We start from the raw sequence: 23,388 nt of genomic DNA, 5'->3' as shown, positions 1-23,388 counted from the left end.
CCCAGCCACGGGTATAATGGTGGTTTATAACCCTACCACGGGGGTTAAACATGGTATTTGTCCCGATGTGATGCCAAGAGATGATATGATTATAATGTTTCAGTTTGGAAATGCCATTGGATTTTCTTTCTGGGAACAAGTTTGTTTTTCTGAAAATTTCGCTCCGATGTTTTGTAACAAGTTTTGTTTATGCATTCTGAAAGAAAATTTGTTGTTTCTGCATTCTAAAAGTAAATGTCTTGTTCTGCATACCGAACTTTATAAATGCTCATGTTTACATGCTAGTATATGCTTTCTGCTTATTGAGTTGTTGATAACTCACCCCCTTATCTCTACAATATTTTTCAGATATTATGTTGGTTCAGCTGAGGATCAAGATTATGAGGCATTGGGTGAGATGATTTAAGTGTAGTGGTTCAAGCATAGGAAGTTTTTTATGAGTATTGTCGAATTTTATTAAGAAATTTTATTGTGTTGTGATGACTGAGCATTTTGGAAAATTGGTTATATTGAGGAAATTAGATTGAATTAAATTTTCTAAATGATATTGAAAATTTGGAGTCTATTTTTATATTGTTGGAAGGTGAGTTTAAGTGCTAGGAAATAACTCTCTGACCCGTGCGGGACCGGGGCGTTACAGAAACACCTGCTCCCACGCAACTAGTGAGACTTAAGTCTGTGTCGAAAAATAGAGGCACTAAACCTTATTCTATCTTGGAAGAGAAGAGAGAGACTCTAATTCTCTTCAGCTAGGGTTGTTTGGTTCACACTAGAGTCGTCAATTATAATAATTCCTAGGATTAGTTAGTTAACTGACAACAAAAATCGACGTAGCACCTAATTGCCATTTCATAACTAATCATAAGTAGACACTTGGCCGTATTTAACTGAGGGGTCTTAAAAGAAAATTTGATCATCCAAGCTCTCATTATTGTCTATTTAGAGCTCATAGTGTGCAAATAAAAAATGAGAAGATTAGAAGTAAAAGGGAAAGAAATGAAAGGGAGAGAGATTGAAGACAAAAATGGTGTAGCAGGCAAATTTTGAATTCCATTTAAGTGACTATTTTAGTTGAAGTACTGGAATGAAATATTTCAGTATCAGTCTATTTCAATTTACCATTTGGGGATAGTAGTTATATAATAAACTATATATATATATATAACTATATTACAAAATTACATCAATATAAATCTTTAAAACATACATATTTGAAAAACTCAATAATAGGTCTGTTCAACCAGGCCGGATTTTAACCTGGTCTAGTCTGGAACGCAAATAACTGAGTTTCGGTTGTGGGTTCCAGCCCGGGTTGTATCTGGCCTAGAAACTGCATTACCCAACCTGGTACCCAGTTTTTATATAATTCCTTTTCAAGACCTAGTTATCCCCACCCCCGCGCGTCAAAGGAAGACATCTCTCTCTTTAGCGAATTCTCAATGGATTGAGTAAAATCCATCTATATGTAAAATCTAAAGAATTTTGCTCAAAATGCACCTCCAAAGGATCCTTATTTCTTTCTACTTTCTAGTTTGCTATAGTGTTACCGCTGCATATAGCAAGTACTATTCACAAATGTAAACATTTTTAAATTGATTTCTCTCTCTTTATGTACTCTTTTGTATGTTTCACCCTATTTAACAAATTAAGCCCCTCTGGGTTTCGCGCCCCTCTATGTTTTGTGATTATCGATGTGAAGCTGGGTGGGGTTGGCAGAACAATTATCCAAGCCGTAATTTAATAAAAATGGATGGAATATAGAAGTTAAGTAACACATAAGATTGACTAACGCATTCAATAAAGTGAAATTTATTCGAGTTAAATAACACATCCAGAATATATTTTGAAAATATTCTTATAATATAATCTCTTCTTATTTTTTTAATGATGAATTTTAATTTTGGTTTAGTTTATAAATATGGATTAATCAGTAAGGCATATTATAAGACATTGTATATGGTGAGGTATTGCAAATTTCAAAAGCTATGAAAATATCGTTAGTAGTTAGAGAAAATATTTGAAATGAATAAAAAATATTAAAAACATAATATTTAAATCATATAAAGAAAAAATAAATAAACTAATGTATGGTATATTGTAAAAGTCAGCATATTAACTAGAAAAATTGAGTTTTAATGATGTATTTTAAAGGATAGATGCTTCTTTCTATCTCATCATCTCCTTTTCTATGGAATGCAAGAGCCTTTGCACCATCTCTCTCTCTCGCCAAAACCCCAACCATCGCTGCCAGTGCTATCAAAGGCCATCGTCGCTGCTGTTATGGTGGCTGATAAATGTGAAGTGAATTTTGTAAGCTCGTCGAGGGGCTTGGTCCTCCAAATTGTAATACTTAAGATTGTAGGAACTGATTACTTCATTATGATAACTGCAAAAGTATTTATGTAAATTACAGATAGACTTGATCAAACAATGACCCACAAACTTAACAAAATAACTACCCACAATGTAAATAACTAACTCATAATGGAAATGACCACCCCATAAAACAAATAACTACCCATTAATAGACCCATTAGGCCAACGTGGCCCACTACTTCCTAAGGACTTGACGAAACAATGAATAAGTAACATAAAGACAACTGCATGGGCTGACCCAGCTGATTTCCTTTAGACAGCCCTCTAAAGACTAGGGTTTTGTCCACGCCCATAGCACATCTTCCCCTTGCAGAAGACCTTGCCCCCAAGGTCAAGGAAGCGTCACTTGAGCTCCTCACATTCCTCCCATGTTGCATCTTCACCTACCATTCCCTTCCACTTAACCAACATTTCAACTCCAGCCCTTTGTCCCTTTCTGATCAACCACTTGTTTAATATTCTTTCAGGTTTTGATTTGAGGGTTCCCTCCATTGTTACCTTCGGCAGCTTAGTAAGTGGCTTTATGTGCTCTCCCACTGTCTTTTTCAAGTAAGAAACAAGAAAGGTAGGATAGATCTGAGATTCTGGAGGTAGATCTAGTTTGTACGCGACTTTTTTTATTTGTTGTACCATTGTGTATGACCCATTACACCTTGGCGACAGCTTACGGTTTCTTCTCACCGCAATGGACATCTGAAGGTAAGATTGAAGCCATAGGTAAACTTTGTCTCAACTTGGAACTCCCTGTCAGTCCGCTTACAATCCGCATATATCTTCATTTTTTGCTTGTGTGTCCTTCAGATTTTCTTGAACTAACTTGTGAATAAGTTCTCTGTTTTTGAGTTCGTCGTCCACTGCTTGAACTTTTGTGGATCCTGGTTGATATACCACCTCATATGGTGAAACCCTAGTTTAGGTATGCTCCGATGTATTATAAGCATACTCAGCTAGAGATAACCTCCGTTCCCAGTCAAGTGGTCTGTCTTCCAAGAAGCATCGCAAGTAACTTTCTACCCCTTTGTTCATCGCCTTTGTTTGGCCGTCAGTCTGTGGGTGGTATGTTGAGCTAAGTAGTAGCTCTGTGCCACTGATTCTAAACACTTCTTTCTAGAATTGGCTTGTGAACACTAGATTCCTGTCACTGACAATGGTTAGTGGAAAACCATTTAATTTGAATACATTGTCAAGAAAGATACGTGCTACTGTCACTGTTGTGTTTGAGTGAGAGAGAGACATGAAATGAGCATATTTGCTCAATCTATCACTCATCACCATGATCACTGTACTCCGTCCTGAAGGTGGCAGCCCTTCAATGAAATCCATGCTAATATATTCCTAGTTTCGTGTAGGAATTGGTAAAGGCTGGAGCAGGCCTGTGGGTTGAATTGTTTCCACCTTATCTCCAACATCCCTCCTCAAACATGGCCAGTATAATTTCTTTTTTATTCGAGCATATGTTTTATATACCCCTGTGTGGCCCCCTAATGGACTACTATGGAATTGTTGCAGGATCTCTTGCTGGAATGGCACCAAGTTTCCAAGAGGCAATCTGCCCTTGTAAAAGAGTATGCCATTGCGGATTTGGTATTGGGATTGATCCAAGATTCCCTGATGGTAGTGGCTTATAAGCTCCTGCAATTAGGAATCTTGTGGGTAAGTCTTCTTTAAACTCTTCTATCCACTTTGTTTGCATGAGGCTTATGGCTTGTATTTGTGGCTGGTTGGTTTAGGTTTTGTGGAGTATGGAGATTGGTTGTTTGTGTTATGATGGTGGGGAGGGGTTGGGTTCTGGAGTGTTGTTTGGGTTGGTTGTTGGTTCTGGTCTTTTAGTGAAAGGTAGGGTGGATAATGCATCTGCCACGTTATTTGTTTTCCCACTTATACTCTATAGAGAAGTCATACCCTAGCAACTTTAAGACCCATTTCTATTGGGTATGGTTGACAACTCGTTGCTCCAATAGGTATTTCAGGGCATGTTGATCAGTACGGACCTTGAAATGTTGTCCCACCAAATAGTGCCTCCATTTCCTTATGGCCATCACCAAGGCCAACAATTCCATATCATACGTAGAAAGCATAAGACTTCTGCCCTTCAACCCTTGACTTAGATAAGTAATAGGCCTGTTTTCTTGCATTAACACATCTCCCAAACCTTCACCTGAAGCATCACATTCCACCACAAAAGTCTTAGTGAAATCGAGTAATTTTAAAACAGGGGGACTAACCATTACTTCTTTGAGTCTTTCAAAGGCTGCTTGAGCTTTGTCACACCAAATAAAAAGGTTCTTTCTAAGTAGAGCTGTTAGGGGTGCTGCTGTGGCAACATAACCCTGCACAAACTTTCGATAGTAGCCAGTGAGACCTAAAACCCCTTAAGGCCTTCAAATTTTTGGGCGGTGGCCAACTTTGCATAGTTGCAATCTTTTGGGGGTCAGCTTTTACACTCTCCTTATTAATCAAGTTCTCGAGATACTCCACCTTGCTACTACCAAATACACATTTAGACTGTTTTGAAAACAATTGGTGAGACCTCAATGTCTCTAACACAATCTTCAAGTGTTGCGAATGATCCCCTAGTGACTTGTTGTAAATTAATATATCATCAAAGAACACCAAATCAAACTTTCTTAGATAGGGTCTAAATACTTTGTTCATCACCCCTAGAATGTGGAAGGAGCATTGGTAAACTTAAAGGGCATTACCAAAAGCTCATAGTGACTGTCATGGGTCCTAAAAGCTATCTTGGGTATATCCTCCTCTTGCATTCTAATTTGGTGATAACCAGAATGCAAGTCCAATTTAAAAAATATTTCAGCCCCATAAAGTTCATCCAATAATTCATCAATATTATGGATAAGATACTTATCTTTTACTGTGCCTTTGTTGAGGGCACGATAACTCACACACACCAACTTCCATTTACTTTCCTAACTAGGAACACCGGGAAGAATAAGGACTTTGACTCCCTTTTATAATGCCACTCCTGAACATCTTAGCCACTAAACACTCTATTTATATTTTTTTGGTAATATGTATATCTGTAAGGTCGAACACAAGCTAGTTTGAGCCCACTTGCAGCTCAATCTTATGGTCATAACTTCGAGGTGGAGGAAGACCATTTGTTTTAGAAAAAACAACTTCAAAGTCCTTCACTACTCTCAACACTGCTGGTATACTTCCCCCTTCAGATTCCCTCACTTTTCCTCCAATTAAATGCAACCAGATCCCTTTAGCAGTCCCTTTGTTTAGCTTAGGAACATGCTCCTCTCTTCTCAGGTCTCCCAGGGTGATTGTAGCCCTACAATTTAACCTCCACTCCCCTGAAATTAAACTGCATGGTTAAATCAATAAAATTTCATAAAATGGACTCGAGACCTCTTAGCCAATCTACTCCTAATACCACATCGCATCTTCCTAAAGTCAACAAATAAAGACTAGCTTTAACCTTTAGATTCTGTAGTTGAATAGGAACTGCCCTACAATAACCTTGGCAAAGAAGGTTATCTCCATTAGCCACTTTGATTGTCAACTGGCTTTCTCTTACTGACAGTTTTGACCTCCTTGCTACATATGGATCCACAAAGCTGTGAGTACTACATGTATCAATAAGAATTAATATCTTGTGATGATTAATAAAACCCTCAACTCTCACAATTCCCCTATCTGCTCCCCTTCACCCACAGCCTCCTCTGACTGAATGATTGCCAACTTCCCTTCACTAGTCTCGGCCTCTTCTTCTTCCTCCTCTATTCCTTCCAACAAAAATAACGTGGGCATACTACACTTATGCCCCGGATGAAATTTCTCATCACAGTAATAACATAAGCCTCTTTTTCTTCTTTCTTGCATTTGGGTTGGTGTTATTCTTTTTATAGGTATGGTGAGTTTTCTGTTTGGGTTGTAGGGATTGAGATAGCTTCAGTTTTATGGTCTGGTTGGTGGTGGTGGTAGCCTCAGTAAGGGTGCAGGCACAGGGAGTTTAGCTATGTAGGGAAAGGTAGCTTGGGTTTGTTTTTTATTTCTGCTGGTCACCCACCCCCTTATTCCTTCTTGCAACCTCCTCTTCTTGCAATTTAGCTAAACCAAAAGTAGCTGAAATAGTATTAGGTTTAAGCATGGTTACCATTATCTTCAAGTCATCCCTTAATCCATTAATGAAGTGTTAATACGAAACTCCTACGCAAATCCACTAATTCTATTAGAAAGGGACTCAAACTCCATTTGGTATTCCTCAACAGTGGCAGTTTATCTTAATTTAGTGAACACTCCTACTGGATCCTTGTAAGTTGAGGGTCCAAAATGCACCTTAAGGGCGGAGACAAACTCCTCCCATCCTCCAATAGGCCCTGAATCCATCAACCAACAATATTAAGAAAGAGCCTTCCCTTCCATATGGAAGAAGGCTATCTGTAGTTTTTGGTCCTCAAGGGTATTAAAATAGGCAAAAAATTATTGTGCTTTAAGGATCCACTCCATGGGTTTAGACCCATCAAATTTTGGAAAATCCAATCTTAAGGTTCTAGCATGAATTGCCTCATTCTCTTCAAATAAATGATTACTACTGACCTGACCTCTCGGATTAGAAGACCTTTCTCCCATTTGTTGATCCAATGCCATCACTGCTAACTACTCATATGAGGCTGCCAAATTATATAATTGTTGTAACACTGCTTCCAGTATATGTTTTTTCTTGTCTTGCTCTTTACATAGGTGCACGGTCTCTCCCTTTAGCATGGGCACTGCTTCCGCGAATTGAGCATGGTGTGTACCCTCAGCCATGTCACAAGAACGCGGCTGTGATACCATTGTTATGGTAGCTAATAAATGTGAAGTGAATTTTGTAGGCTCTTCTTGGAGCCTAGTCCTCCAAATTGTAACACTTAAGATTGTAGGAAACTGATTACTTCATTTTGATAACAGTGAAAGTATTTATATAAATTACAGACAGACTTGGTCAAACAATGACCCATAGACTCAACAAAATAACTACCCACAATGTTAATAACTAACCCATAATAGAAATGACTACCCCATAAAACAAATATCTACCCATTAATAGACCCATTAGGCCAACGTGACCCACTTCTTCCTGAGGACTTGATGAAACAATGAATAAGTAAAATAAAGACAACTGCATGGGTTGACCCAACCGATTTCCTTCAGACAACCCCTTAAAGACTAGGGTTTTGTCAACGCTCATAATAGCTATTCTCGGTATGTTCCCCTCTCTCTCTCTCTCTCTCTCTCTCTCTCTCTCTCTCTCTCTCTCTTGCGCGCGCGCGTGCCGAAACCCTATCCATCGCTGCCAGTGACTAGCAGAGGCCGCTGTTTGGATAAATCCGATCTTTTCCTTTTGGGTTCTATCTCGTAGCCCATATTATCATTTTTGCCTGCAGGTTACCATCGCTCGTACCGGTGGGTTTTCTAGAGATAAACATTCGTTTCGCATGTAACATTGGATTCAGCTGAACCATCAATGTCATCTGAAATATTATGAAGATTAAAGGGGTGAGTTATCAACAACTCAACAAGCAGAGAGCATATACTAGCATGTAAACATGAGCATTTATAACATTTGGTAAGCAGAACAAAACATTTACTTTCAGAATGCAAAAACAAAACTTGTTACAAAACATCAGAGTGAAATTTCTAGAAAAATAAATTATTCCCGAAAAGAAAATCCATTGGCATTTCTAAACTGAAACATTATAATCATATCATCGTTTAGTATCACATCGGGACAATACCATGTTTAACCCCTGTGGTAGGGTTATAAACCACCATTATACCCGTGGCTGGGCCGTATACCATGTTTCACCCCGTGGTAAGGTTATAAACCAACATTATACCCGTGGCTGGGCCTTAACAGAAACAGAACAGATATCATCGGAATCGGATCACAATCATATACAGAATCAGAACTTCATGCCAAGGTTTTCAGATGATACATCATATCAAAACAAAATCCTTAACAGTTTTAGATTACTTCACATGTTCGAGATAAATATAAACAAAATATTCTCATTTGTTCATAACAAAACTTCTAGATTTCATATTCACTCTTTTACATGGTTCAGAAACAAAGTGCACAAAACTAGCTCATGTCTATACCAGTCATGACAGAAAACACTTTCTCTTATATTGAATTTATGCATATGCAGAATAAACATTTGAGGTTGATTTCAGATAATTTATTTTCAAAAAAACAAACACGTTTATTCCCAAAGTCAACCTCATTTTATTTCTTTTATGCAAAACTAGTATATGAACCCCGCTTACTTGACTTCTTCGTATTATCAACACCTTGAGTCGGAACTCTAGTAGTAACACCACCTAAACAAAAACATATATCCAACATTTAATAACCAATCTAGTAGGCTGCTATTTATTGAGTAATAAATCAAAACAGTCCCTCAACAACTCAGTAACTATCCTAACAATTAAACCTGAACAACTCTCTCCTCAAACCATTCGCATTTAAAACCCAAAACAGCCACCACCTTCTATTAACACCAAACCAACTATAATTATTTCCAAATCCAACAACAGTAACTCCAATAATTAAAACATAACCCAAACCAAAGTTCACTTCCAACCTTTGAATAAAACCATTTCAGTGCAAGCATCAATATTCTAGTTATTGAACAATTCAAGACTTGCATAAAAAAAATTCAAAACAACTAGCTCAAAACACCCGTCAATTTACACTAAATAATAGTCCAAAATAGTCTCACAAATCCTTCCAAAACCATACTCCTCAACATCAAGAATTCCATCATACTCAACCACCATCAAATTAGTAACTCTATTACAATTTCACAGTCCAAACTTATCATTCAAAACCACCAAAAGCTTCAGGGAACTTACCCCAAAAGAAAATCACAAAACTTCAAACCACTTCGAATGAGCCGCAGCAATTCATGTCCAAAACAAAAATATTCACAGCAATCTCTAGTGAAAGAGAAAGTGACCTGCACAAGGAAGGCTTGAGAAGCTGAGTGTGTGCGACGGTAGGCCAGAATAGAGTGGTTTGTGTGTGTGTGAGTAAAATCGAGCAGGACCAAAAAAAAAAAAAAGAGAAGTCGCGCAAGCAAAACCAGAAGAACAGGGGAAAGAAAGAAGAATAACCATAAAAAGAAAGAGAGAAAAGCCAGATTGAAAGAAGAAAATACCAAATTTTGTTCAGAAGCCGGACGAAACTGCAGTGGAATTAAAAATTGAAGTTTCAAAACCTTGAGTTGAGTGCATGGTGAAGGGATGAAGAAGAGGAAAAATAGATGAGAGGAACCGATTGAAAAGTCTGCAGAAGTGAGCGAAACCAATTCTTGAGCGTGGTAAGAGATGAAAAACAACTGCTAGAATCGTGGGTTGGTGCGCATGGTTAGTGCGATGTGCGGAATTGCAGTGCAGAGGGAAGAAATCGTGGAGAAGAAAAACAGTGCATCAGAAAATGAAACTCACCCAAAACGAAAACGTCTGTCTCTCCACATGCTGCTCGTGGGCTGGGCTTCGTGCATACCGACTAACTTCAAAGGGGCTGGGCCTAGAGCTCTGGTATTACATAACATGTTATGTTGTGGCTAGCCAGATCTATTTTTAAATCAGACTAAAGAGTAGAATCTTGACAGATACGGTGACTTCACGTGTGGTAGGGCGTGAGTAGTACTGTTTTGGTTGGCCAGATCTACCAAGGTTGTTTTGGTTTTTTGCTTTGGAAAAAGTTCCTTCGGCTTGGGTTGTTTTGCTTCTTTTTAAGAGCACTGGAAATTGATTTAAAAAAATAACTGGGTATAATTTTATGGTGGCTGTAGGAATCATGGTCCAAAACTCAAAGAGCTGTGCTCGCCTCCAGATTTGAACAACCCCGTCAAGGTTGTTTTTAATGTTTATGTAAGTTTGTTTTAAATTTTTTGCCTTTCCTTTGTCCTGCTCAAAGAATAAATTATATAAAATGTGTGGTTGATATTGTGAGCAAAAGGGTCAAAGCAATTGACACTAGAATTCTGGATTTGGTTTATTAGCCTTCTGCTATAACCATGTTAGTGATGATCCTTTTTCTTGCTAGTAATCCTCTCATGATGGAAGCTTTGAAATTTCTTTTACTTCTGTATGATATAACTTGTGCATAATTGTTCTTGAACAGCTTACTACAATAATGCTCCCTACGGTCATCCATAGATAGCATCATCTGCCATGATTTTCTGCTTATGTCCCAAAAGGTAAAAATATTCCATTCCTTTTCTCCATTCCTGTAACACCCCGTATTTTTAGTGTATTTTTTAATTGAATGATTGTTTGTTATTAATTTAAAATTAGATTATCTTGTTTTAAATTTTCAGATTTTAGTGGGTTTATTTTTATGATTTTTAATTTGTGAAAATTAAATTTGACATGTTTCCATAATATTAATTATTGTTATGCATTTAATTTTCTTTTCATATTAAATTAACTTCTTGTTGGATTTACTTATTTATTTTCATTTTAATCACTGCGTTTGAATTATTTTATTTCACTTGCTGTTTTAAATTCGTCTCCGTTGGATCATTTTTTGTGACCCAAGATGTGAGGATTGGACCTCATTTTTTTTTCCTGATCTTTCCTCGCGCGCCGCAACCCCCCTCCCTCCCCCTCTCTCTCTCTCTCTCTCTCTCTCTCTCTCTCTCTCTCTCTCTCTCTCTCTTTCTCTCTCTCCATCCGATCCTCCTTCTCACCCCAGCGCCGCCGTGCACCGGCGGTGGTCAACACCGCCCGACTTCCCAGCACCCCCACACACAGGGGACCTCCCCCTCCGATTTCTAGACCCAGCCGTGCCGCCGTTAGCCTCCACGCACCACACGAAGCCACGACATTCCTTGCGCCGCCGTCGCGCCACCTCCGGCTAACCACCACCACCACTAGCTTTACCGACATCCCTAAGCCCTACCCTATCAATCTCAGGTCTTTGTTTACACCCGTTCAAAAGTGGGTTTTTGAGACCCACGGCCACAGTGCTTTTGGCACTGTTTTGTTGCTGCGTTGCAGCTTCTAGCACCTCCGTGATCTTTCAAAAATTATATTATAGCATTGTAAGCGAGGTTTCTATGCTAGACCTTGCACGAATTATTTGAGACTGAGGTTGATTTTTTGAAAATTTTGCATATTTTTGTGGTGAAATGAGAATTTGGGAAAAACAAAACCAACCTCGGTCTTTTATTTGCATACTAATGAAATCTGTACGAAAAAGAGAAAAATATGTTCTGACATGCATTGTGTAGACATGAGCTAAATTCTGTCATGTGATTTCTGAAATCTGGAAAAAATAGCGATATTGAGAATGTGAAAAGTTGTGCATTTATTTAGAAAGATGTTCTGGCTTTTGTGCTTAGCGTGTGTAAACTGTCTGATTCTATTTTGGTACTCTGTATTATTTTGATATAACATCTGAAAACCTTTGGCATGGTGTACTGGTTTTTCATATCTGACTCTGTATCTACTTTGCTCTGCTCTGCTCTGTTTGGGTTGATACCAACTTCTCTGTCTCTGAGTGCACCCACTTTGGAAACAAAGTGGCTTTATTGTGGTCTTTCTTGTGTGCACACTCGGGGCTCCGAGAAGAATAAAGGAAAGATTTCACCTCTGTCACTGCCTGGTTTGGCCACCGGGGTTAGCACAACCCTACCACGGGGGTGAAACATGGTCTCTACTCTGTTTGATCCTCTGTTTTGATCTGATGATGATACTCAGTTTATGTTATGCCAAAGCAGTATGGGTTTTATTTGTCTTAAAAGCATCGCTCTGTTACTTTTGAAAATATGTGTTGTTCTGCATGATAACTTTGGAAAATATTTTGTTCTGCATGCTCTACTTTGTAAATGCTCATGTTTGCACGCTAGTATATGATTTCTGCTTACTGAGTTGTTGATAACTCACCCCCTATCATTATAATATTTTTCAGATGATGTGGAGAGTTCAAATGAGGACCTGGATTAGATTGTTGAATGTGTTTAAGCTGAGGAGATGTTGTTAGAAGAAGGACTTCTGACGTTCTTAGTTTTAATGTCTTTGAGTTTTATTTATATCTTCGGTTTCAGTGAGATTTATGAAATTATTGGTTGGGTTGTTATGACTACCGGGAGATTACGGACTCCTTAGTTTATTTTTAGCTGCAGTAATGACTTTGTGGAGTTTCCAATGTGGTTATTTAGAACATTTGATATTGAGTTTTGCTATTAAAGATTTGAGTTTTATTTTAGTTGTGTTGGAAAACAAGTTCTTAAGAGACAAGTAGTAAGTCTCTAGACCAACCGGGTTTGGGGTGTTACATTTACAATGCTATAATATAATTTTTGAAAGATTACGGAGGTGCTAGAAGCGGCAACGCAGCAACAAAACAGTGCCAAAAGCACTGTGGCCGTGGGTCTCAACAACCCACTTTTGAACGGGTGTAAACGAAGACCCGAGATTGATAGGGTAGGGCTTAGGGATGTCGGTGAAGCTAGTGGTGGTGGTGGTTGGCCATGGGTGGTGGCGCAGAGGGCGGTTGAAGTCTAAAATACCCAAAATGGAAATATTGATGGTATGGCTTCACCGGTGATAGATCGGAGGTGGGGTTGGGTCCATTCAGTTGCTAGGAGGTTGAGGATGATGTGGTGAAGAGATGGTGGCTGGAGGTGGCACGACGGCGGCTCAGTGGCGCAAGGAATGCCGCTGCTTCGTGTGGTGTGTGGAGGCTAACGGCGGCGCGGCTGGGGCTGGAAACTGGAGGGGGAGGTCGCCGGTGTGTGGGGGTGTTGGGAAGCCGGGCGGTGTCGACCACCGCCGGCGCACGACGGCGCTGGGGTGAGAAGGAGGATCGGACGGAGAGAGAGAGAGAGGGAGGAGGGTTGCGGCACGCGGGGAAAGACCAGGAGAAGAAGAAAAAAAAAAGGAAAAGAAAAGAAGAAAAAAGAAAAGAGGAAAGAGAAAATGTAAGGAAAGAAATGACGTCCAATCCTCACATGTTGGGTCACAAAAAATGATCCAACGGAGACGATTTTAAAACAGCAAGTGAAATAAAATAATTCAAATGCAGTGATTAAAATGAAAATAAATAATTAAATCCAACAAGAAGTTAATTTAATATGAAAATAAAATTAAATGCATAACAATAATTAATATTAAGGAAACATGTCAAATTTAATTTTCACAAATTAAAAATCATAAAAATAAACCCACTAAAATCTAAAAATTTAAAACAAGATAATCTAATTTTAAATTAATAACAAATAATCATTCAATTAAAAAATACACTAAAAATACGGGGTGTTACATCCTCTCCCCCTTAAAAAAATTTCGTCATCGGAATTTGTAAGGTCAAACATGATGCTAAAGCAGGATAGAAGATACAACCCAAAACATGATCGAAAAGACCATACCATCAATAACTCCCAACAAGCATGAGTAATGTTCTCTCAAGTCTAATTCCGTTGGCAGTTCCATCATACTCGTATTAGTCCCCCAGTGGCACAACACGTCCAGTATTCCTAAGGTGACTATGATATCCAAAATCTCATTTTTCCACAAGAGCCTTAATACAACATCCAAGGAATCCCAATGATTAATAGCTCTATTCGATAATCTATACTAACCTCAATTGACTCCTACGGTTAACTTCCAAATAGTCATTGTATTCTACCTTTGGTAACCTAATAGTCATTTCCAAAGTTAACCATCAATAACATAATTGGTACAATTGAGTGATTAGTCTCCAACTACAAGTATTGTCTCAAAAATTCAAGTCATGACTAATTTCTCAAAATCAACACAAAATTTGAACACCTAATTACAACCAAAATATCACGCTCCTGCTGCGCACTCTGATAATTCGCCACATGCATAAAATTTACATCCTCATAAAAACAACATCATCAAGTACAAGGTGGCTCCATACCTACTGACCAGAAAACTCTTATCACATTTTGGTAGAAAAATGTTTGATCTCCCAAAACCATGAATTATTACACTTTTTCCTCGAAATAATCAAGAATGCCTTCTTGAATCTACACCAACTATCATCCTTAAATTGATATGGATCAAATCCCAAAATCTGCCATTACAACCCCAAACTAATAACAATCATTATCCAAACTAGATCAATACCTTCAATTCTCAAAGAAATAATCCCTTTGAAAATCCCTATATCAATAACTCAACTTCGATCAACCCCATTAATAGTCACAGATTAATCAGTCTCCAAAATAAATCAAGCTAACACACCAAGCCTGTAGAATTAAGAACTTAAATCTTATTTCAATTCAGTCCTTCCAATCTGTAATTCTAAAATCTTAAATTTTACCAGAATCATTCTCCGAAATCTGTAAGATCGATGAACTTATATCCAATAATAAAACAATCGACTCCCGAAACTTTCAAAATCTAAAATATTAAAGGATAACAATCATTTCCTAAAGTCTGTGAAACCTTAAACTTTTGGTGAAATTTCCGTAAATCTATCCCTAAAGTTTGTTGAACTTACAATCTTCTATTCTAAAGCCTCGTGTCATACATCTATGAAATCGAAAACTTCAAATATCTTACTCCCCAAATAGATCACCCAGACCATGCCGTTCCTTACAAACCTTGATATTATAAAAGCACATCAAGTCGATAAAAGTTCAAGCTTACTCTGCTAAATATAACAATAGCATTCTCAGTCGTACCATCTTCCTGCCATAACTTAATCCTGAACCCGCCTTTCAGCTTCGAACGAAACGAACAAAATAAAATAAACTTAATAAATAAAATAACATAATTTCAATTCAAATAAAATAAAATCAAACAAAACCAAATAAATTCAATTTAAATAAAACAATAATTTCTAATTAAACCTTTAAACTTTTCTGGTACTGCACACATGGTTTTACCCATTCTTAGCCATATCTTTAACCAACTCGTATAGTCACTCCTATCATCTCATATTGTAAACCCAACATCGCTCTAAACTCCAGTACATCTTTAAAATCCAAACCACAAAAAAAAAAATCTAAACTTTAAATCTTAAAAAGATTATCTCTTATACTCCACAAAGTAAGCTTGTCGGATCTAAAATCTCTAAACCTCAAAATCTCAAAACTCAATCATAAAGTCTGCAAAATTTAAAACCTTAAATATTCACAAAATCAGCTCTTATTCTATACAAATCTACACCTCAAATCTGAAGTTTCTCCCTAAATCCACGGATATCCAAAACTCAAATGTTTTTAGTCAGCAGAACCTCAAACCTATCTTTTGGTCAAACTTAGGTCAACTTCAAAAGCTAAACCTTAGATCATTTCCAAGTCATGTCCTGCATCCTACAGAATAAGCTTACCGGATCTAAAACCTGATATTTTATAAAAATCATATCTTAGAATTTGCAAAAATCTAAATCCTCAAATCCCATCAAAATCAATCACAAGGTTTTTAGAATCTCAAACTTAAATATCCACATGATCATCCTTAAATTTCTCAACTTCCTACACTGAAATCTTTACATCCTATGAACCCACAAAAATCTAAACCTCCAAGGTTTATAGTATGCAGAATTCAAACCTGACTCTGATACCAAATGTAACACCCCAAACCCGGTTGGTCTAGAGACTTACTACTTGTCTCTTAAGAACTTGTTTACCAACACAACTAAAATAAAACTCAAATCTTTAATAGCAAAACTCAATATCAAATGTTCTAAATAACCACATTGGAAACTCCAAAAAGTCATTACTGCAGCTAAAAATAAACGAAGGAGTCTGTAATCTCCCGGTAGTCATAACAACCCAACCAATAATTTCATAAATCTCACTGAAACCCAAGATATAAATAAAACTCAAAGACATAAAACTAAGAACGTCAGAAGTCCTTCTTCTAACAACATCTCCTCAGCTTAAACACATTCAGCAATCTAATCCAGGTCCTCATTTGGACTCTCCACATCATCTGAAAAATATTATAATGATAGAGGGTGAGTTATCAACAACTCAGTAAGCAGAAATCATATGCTAGAGTGCAAACATGAGCATTTACAAAGTAGATCGTGCAGAACAAAATATTTTCCAAAGTTATCATGCAGAACAACACATATTTTCAAAAGTAACAGAGCGATGATTTTAAGACAAATAAAACCCATAGTGCTTTGGCATAACATAAACTGAGTATTATCATCAGATCAAAACAGAACATCAAACAGAGTAGAGACCATGTTTCCCCCCCGTGGTAGGGTTGTGCTAACCCCGGTGGCCAAACCAGGCAGAGACAGAGGTGAAATCTTTCCTTTATTCTTCTCGGAGCCCCGAGTGTGCACACAGGAAAGACCACAATAAAGCCACTTTGTTTCCAAAGTGGGTGCACTCAGAGACAGAGAAGTTGGCACCAACCCAAACAGAGCAGAGCATAACAGAGCAGAGCAAATCAGAGACAAAGTTAGATAAAAAACCAGTACACCATGCCAAAGGTTTTTTGATGTTATATCAAAATAATATAGAGTACCAAAACAGAATCAGACAGTTTACACATGCTAAACACAAAAGCCAGAACATCTTTCTAAATAAATGCACAACTTTTCATATTCTCAATATCGCTCTTTTTTCCAGATTTCAGAAACCACTTGACAGAATTTAGCTCATGTCTACACAATGCATGTCAGAACATATTTTTCTCTTTTTTGTACAGATTTCATTAGTATGCAAATAAACGACCGAGGTTGGTTTTGTTTTTCCCAAATTCTCATTTCACCACAAAAATATGCAAAGTTTTCAGAAAATCAACCTCAGTCTCAAATAATTCGTGTAAGGTCTAGCATAGGAACCCCGCTTACATTGCTATAATATAATTTTTGAAAGATCAGAGAGGTGTTAGAAGCGGCAACGCAGCAACAAAACAGTGCCAAAAGCACTGTGGCCGTGGGTCTCAAAAACTCACTTTTGAACGGGTGTAAACGAAGACCCGAGATTGATAGGGTAGGACTTAGGGATGTCAGTGAAGCTAGTGGTGGTGGTGGTTGGCCGTGGGTGGCGGCGCAGACGGCGGTCGAAGTCTAAATACCCAAAACGGAAATATTGATGGTGTGGCTTCACCGGTGACAGATCGGAGGTGGGGTTGTGTCCATTGAGTTGCTAGGAGGTCGAGAATGATGTGGTGAAGAGATGGTGGCCGGAGGTGGCGCGACGGCGGCGCAGCGGCGCAAGGAATGCCGCTGCTTTGTGTGGTGCGTGGAGGCTAACGGCGGCGCGGCTGGGGCTGGGAACCGGAGGGGGAGGTCGCCGGTGTGTGGGCGGCGGCGTTGGGGTGAGAAGGAGGATCGGACGGAGAGAGAGAGGGAGGGGGGTTGCGGCGCTCGGGGAAAGACCAGGAGAAGAAGGAAACAAAAAAAAAAAAAGAAAAGAAGAAACAAGAAAAGAGGAAAGAGAAAATGTAGGAAAAGAAATGAGGTACAATCTCACATCTTGGGTCACAAAAAATGATCCAATGGAGACGATTTTAAAACAGCAAATGAAATAAAATTATTCAAACGCAATGATTAAAATGAAAATAAATAATTAAATCCAACAAGAAGTTAATTTAATATGAAAAGAAAATTAAATGCATAACAATAATTAATATTAAGGAAACATGTCAAATTTAATTTTCACAAATTAAAAATCATAAAAATAAACCCACTAAAATCTGAAAATTTAAAACAAGATAATCTAATTTTAAATTAATAACAAATAATCATTCAATTAAAAAATACACTAAAAATACGGGGTGTTACAATACCATATATAGAATTGGGTCTATTTTGTTCTCTCTCTAATGCATTCTAGGCATTAATTTACCAACTGTTTACATTCAGATATGTAACACTAATACTGCAAAACTTTCAGGTTATTACAACAATCCACAGGCCACCAAACTGACCATTGATAATTGATATATTTTTGGCCTAATGGTATTTTCCAGAACACCATTTGAGAAGCAAGCACCCACGTAGAGTATTATTAATTGATGGGTTGTGGATCTTAGAACATATAGAAAGTATGTTATTTAAATCTGATGGAAATAAATTTGTTATCAGCCATCCTGCTACATTTTTTAACGAGTTGAATTGCTTTTTTGTATTTGTCATAAACCACTTGGTTTACATGTGCAGGTTGTTGCGATTAAAAAACTGGATCATGATGGCGTCCAAGGATTTAAGGAATTCCTCGTGGAGGTTCTCATGTTAAGCTTGCTACATCATTCTAAGCTTGGAAGATCATCTCTTTGGTAAGTATGTTAGATGTGCAGTAATTACACTTTCTAATTGATTTTTTTACTTTATGTTTGTGCAGCTTATATGTTGTACATCACTTGACAATATTTCTTTTACTGGAAAATTTGATTCTGGACGATCTTGGAAACTTTCATTCATTTCTTAATTTCTATGAACTCTTCTTTGAAACTATGAACTCTTCTTTGAAAAAGTTTACGCAGAAGGATCAATGTTTGTTAAAACTAAGAGGGAGAATTATTGTTATGCAAAACTATATTTTCATTTGTGTATCACTTTAAAAATATATATATGTACAGGAGACTAAGTATGGAAACATGTATAAAAGGTAAGTAGACTAATTATACAAATTAGACAGATTTCTAGAATTATGGTGACTGATTTTCTGGAGACGAAGAATCTGAAAAATATGACAATGGTCAATATATGGCAACTGTCAATACTCCCCCTCAAGTTGGTGCATGGAGATCCATAATGCCCAACTTGTGTGCAAAATGATGAAAAAGTTCCCGTCCTAAGGCTTTGGTGAAGATCTCAACAACTTGTTTAGTGCAAGAAGTGTGAACGACTGTAAGGAGGTATTGTTAACGTTATAACGGGGCTCGTTTTTATGTATGCCATGAAAATGGACTGGTCCCTAACTGTTATAACGGGGCTCTAGGCCTAGCCCTTTCGAAACCAGTCGGACGCACGAAGCCAGCCCACGATCGCTAGTTGAGGGACTCGGAACGGCGTCGTTTTGGTAAGTAACTCCTTCCCTTTCAGCCTTTTTCTTTTCATTCCGTCGGTTTCTTCTCCCTTCTTTTCTGTTTCTTTTCTTCATGTTTCCCAGTTGCTCTGCTTTCCGAAAAATCCACCATCTCGTGTGCCTCGTCCCCACGTCGTTTGGTTTTGTGCAGTTTCCCCCTCACAGAAATCCCTTCCCGCATCACATTTGAAGCACCCAGATTTATTTTTTTTCTCTACACAGAATCCTGGTCTACGTGGTTGGCACTGCTGTCTCCGTGGGTCTTCAAGCCTCGCGCTGCTAACTTGGTTACACGGCAGTGAGTCACTTCTCCTATTCGTTGGAGCTATCCTCTGGAGTATTTGTTTTATTTTTACTTTCGGTAACTAATCCGGCCACTCTTTGATATTACTTTTAATTTTGTTCTTATACTTGCAGTTACACATTCCATAGACCCTCTTATTTTCTTTCCTTCAGTTTGTCTATCGCACACACACACGCTGCTTGGGTTGGCCGTGCATTACAGTTGGACATAAATTCCCCTTTGCGCAGACCACTAGTTTCTTTTCAGTAGAAGATTTTGTGACTTTTATTTTTGGGTTGATGTATTATTTGTTGGAGTGGTGGAGTGTGTTGGAATTATGGATGTTGAGGAGTATAATTTTGGATGATTTGTGAGACTGTTTTTGAATTATTATTTGAAACTTTTTGGTGTAAAATGATGGGTGTTTTCGAACTAGTTGTATTGAACTTTCATGCAAGTTTTGAATTGTTGAATGACTAGAGTATTGATGCTTGCACTGAAATTGTTTCATTCGAAGGTTGGAAGTGAAGTTTGGTTTGGGTTATGTTTTAATTATTGGAGTTGCTGTTGTTGGTTTTGGAAATAATTATAGTTGGTTTGGTGTAATAGAAGGTGGTGGCTGTTTTGGGTTTTAAATGCGAATGGTTTGAAGAGAGAGTTATTCGGGTTTAATTGTTAGGATAGTTATTGAGCTATGAAGAGACTGTTTTGATTTATTTCTCAATAAATAGCAGCCTACTAGATTGGTTATTAAATGTTGGATATATGTTTTTTTTTGTTTAGGTGGTGTTACTATTAGAGTTCCGGCTCAAGGTGTTGATAATACGAAGAAGTCAGGTAAGCGGGGTTCATATACTAGTTTTGCATAAAAGAAATAAAATGAAGTTGACTTTAGGAATAAACGTGTTTGTTTTTTTGAAAAGAAATGATCTGAAAACAACCTCAAATGTTTATTCTGCATATGCATAAATTCAATATAAGAGAAAGTGTTTTTCTGTCATGACTGGTGTATACATGAGCTAGTTTTGTGCACTTTATTTCTGAATTATGCAAAAGAGCGAACATGGAAATAAAAAAGTATTGTTATGAGTTAATGAAAATATTTTGATTCTGTTTAGTCGTACATGTGAAGCGATCTAAAGCAATTAAGTATTTTGTTTTGATATGATGAGTCATCTGAAAATCTTGGCATGAAGTTCTGATTCTGTGTATGATTGTAATCGGATTCTGATGAAATCTGTTCTGTTTCTGTTAAGGCCCAGCCACGGGTATAATGGTGGTTTATAACCCTACCACGGGGGTGAAACATGGTATACGGCCCAGTCACGGGTATAATGGTGGTTTATAACCCTACCACGGGGATGAACATGGAATATGGCCCAGCCACGGGTATAATGGTGGTTTATAACCCTACCACGGGGGTTAAATATGGTATTGTCCCGATGTGATACTAAACGATGATATGATTATAATGTTTCAGTTTAGAAATGCCAACGGATTTTCTTTTTGGAATAAATTTATTTTTCTAGAAATTTCGCTCTATTGTTTTTGTACAAAGTTTTGTTTCTGCATTCTGAAAGTAAATGTTTTGTTCTGCTTATCAAATGTTATAAATGCTCATGTTTATATGCTAGTATATGCTCTCTGCTTGCTGAGTTATTGATAACTCACTCCTTTAATCTTCATAATATTTCAGATGACATTGATGGTTCAGCTGATGATCAGTATTAGAGTTTATGGAGAAGATTAGCAGTGAATGGTTGTTGGGTATCTCGTGGTATTAGTGTTGATGTTGGAAGTTATTTATATTTCTTAAGTTTGCTTCAATGGATTTAGACGGTTTATGGAGACTTATGTTAATATTTCATTATTTCTAGTTTGTTATTTGAGACATGAAGAAGAGTTGATTTTATTTGGGTTGTTGGATTGAAAATTGGATAGATCAGTTTATATAGTTTATTTAATTGAAGTATTTACGTTTGATTTGAGGTTTGGGAAAATATATATTCTTGAATTTGGAAGTACTCTAGCCTTGTTAGAGTTGATTATCAGGTTATATGAGTTAACTCTCCGGACCCTCGGGGACGGGGCGTTACACTAACTGAATGAAATATCCGGTGGTGGAACGACGGGTGGTGGGACAACTGGCCCAATCAAAATCAATGTATGCTGTGACATGCATACTGCTAGAGGAAGAGAAGAAAATGCCGTGGTTTGGAATGCCTTTGATGTAACGAAGAACACGAGTAAGGGCAGTCATGTAAAGAACCTAATGAGCATGCATGAAATGACTAAGAATATTGACTGCATAGACAATGTCAGGTCGGATGATGGTCAAATAGATGACTCGGCCAACTAGGTGTCTGTAAGTGCAAGAATTAGATAGGAGATCACCGTCTTTAGTGCTGAGTTTCAAGTGTTGTTCCATAGGAACAGGGGCAGTTCAGGCACCGGGTTGTCCATTGTCGAAAATAATATCAAGAGCATATTTGTGCTGATTGAGAAAGATACCTTTGTGAGAGCGAGCAACTTCAAGTCCGAGAAAATATTTCAAAGAAACAAGATCTTTGGTTTTGAAATGGGTGGAAAGGAGTCTTTTGAAAACCTGAGAGATATCGTTACCAACAACCAAGATATTATCAACATAAACAAGACCAAGAGTAGTGTGATGGAGGTGACAAGAGTATAAAGAATGATCGACCGGAGACTAATGGAAACCTGCATCAAGAAGCACAGAGATTAGTTTGAAAACCTAGTTGCGAGCTTGTTTGAGGCCACAGAAAGATTTTCGGAGTTGACAGACATGGGTCTCCCCCTTTATGCAATATCTAGGAGGTGGTGTCATGTAGACTTCTTCATTAAGGTTGCTATGTAAGAAGGTATTGTTAACGTCAAGTTGATGAATGACCCAATTTTTTGTGGCAGTGACTACCAATAAGCAATGAATAGTGGCCATTTTGGCAACCGGTGCAAATGTCTCGTGATAGTCAAGGCCTTCAACCTGAGTGTAACTCTTAGCAACCAGCCGAGCTTTGTACCTTTCAATGGAGCCATCGACCTTGAGCTTAATTTTGAAAACTCATTTACAACCAATGGGTTTTTTATCAAAGGGAAATGTCTCGAGAGTCCAAGTGGAGTTATCCTCCAAAGCACGAATTTCAGCACACATTGCCTCACGCCAATGAGAGTGGAAGATAGCATCAGAATATCAGGAGGGATCAACACAAGTGGTTAGAGCAATTAAAAAAGTGAGATGAGATGGAGAAAAATGAGCATATGAAAGAAAAGATGGCAGAGGGTGAGTAGTACCTGAGGCTTGTGTAGCAGGTGAAGATGTAGTAGGCTCTGTGTGGAGTGTAGGACAAACTTAGTCTTGAAGATAGGCGGGCCGAGTGACAGTGCGGTCGGGACGAGAGATAGGAGGAGATAGAGGTGAGGAGAAATGAGGCTCGAGTGAGTCGGGAGAAGGAGTTTCTTAAGATGGAGGAGATGGTATAGGAGTTTCAGGGACAAGTAGTGGAAGGACAGGATGAGAAGGAGAGGAAGTAGGAATGATGCCATGATTTTGAAGATAAGTTTGAAATTGATGAGAAATGAATTCTTGTCCATTATCAGTGCGTATAATTTTATTAGTAGTGTTAAATTGATTTTGGACAAGAGCAAAAAAATGCGTTAAATGAGTAAGAGCTTCAGATTTAAAATGAATTAGGTAGATCCGAGTAGTGCGTGAAAAATCAT

Source organism: Juglans regia, chromosome 2, assembly GCF_001411555.2.
Source record: "Juglans regia cultivar Chandler chromosome 2, Walnut 2.0, whole genome shotgun sequence".
Classification (NCBI taxonomy): Eukaryota; Viridiplantae; Streptophyta; class Magnoliopsida; order Fagales; family Juglandaceae; genus Juglans; species Juglans regia.
The sequence above is the reverse complement of the archived record's forward strand: the minus strand, read 5'-3'. Positions refer to the sequence as shown.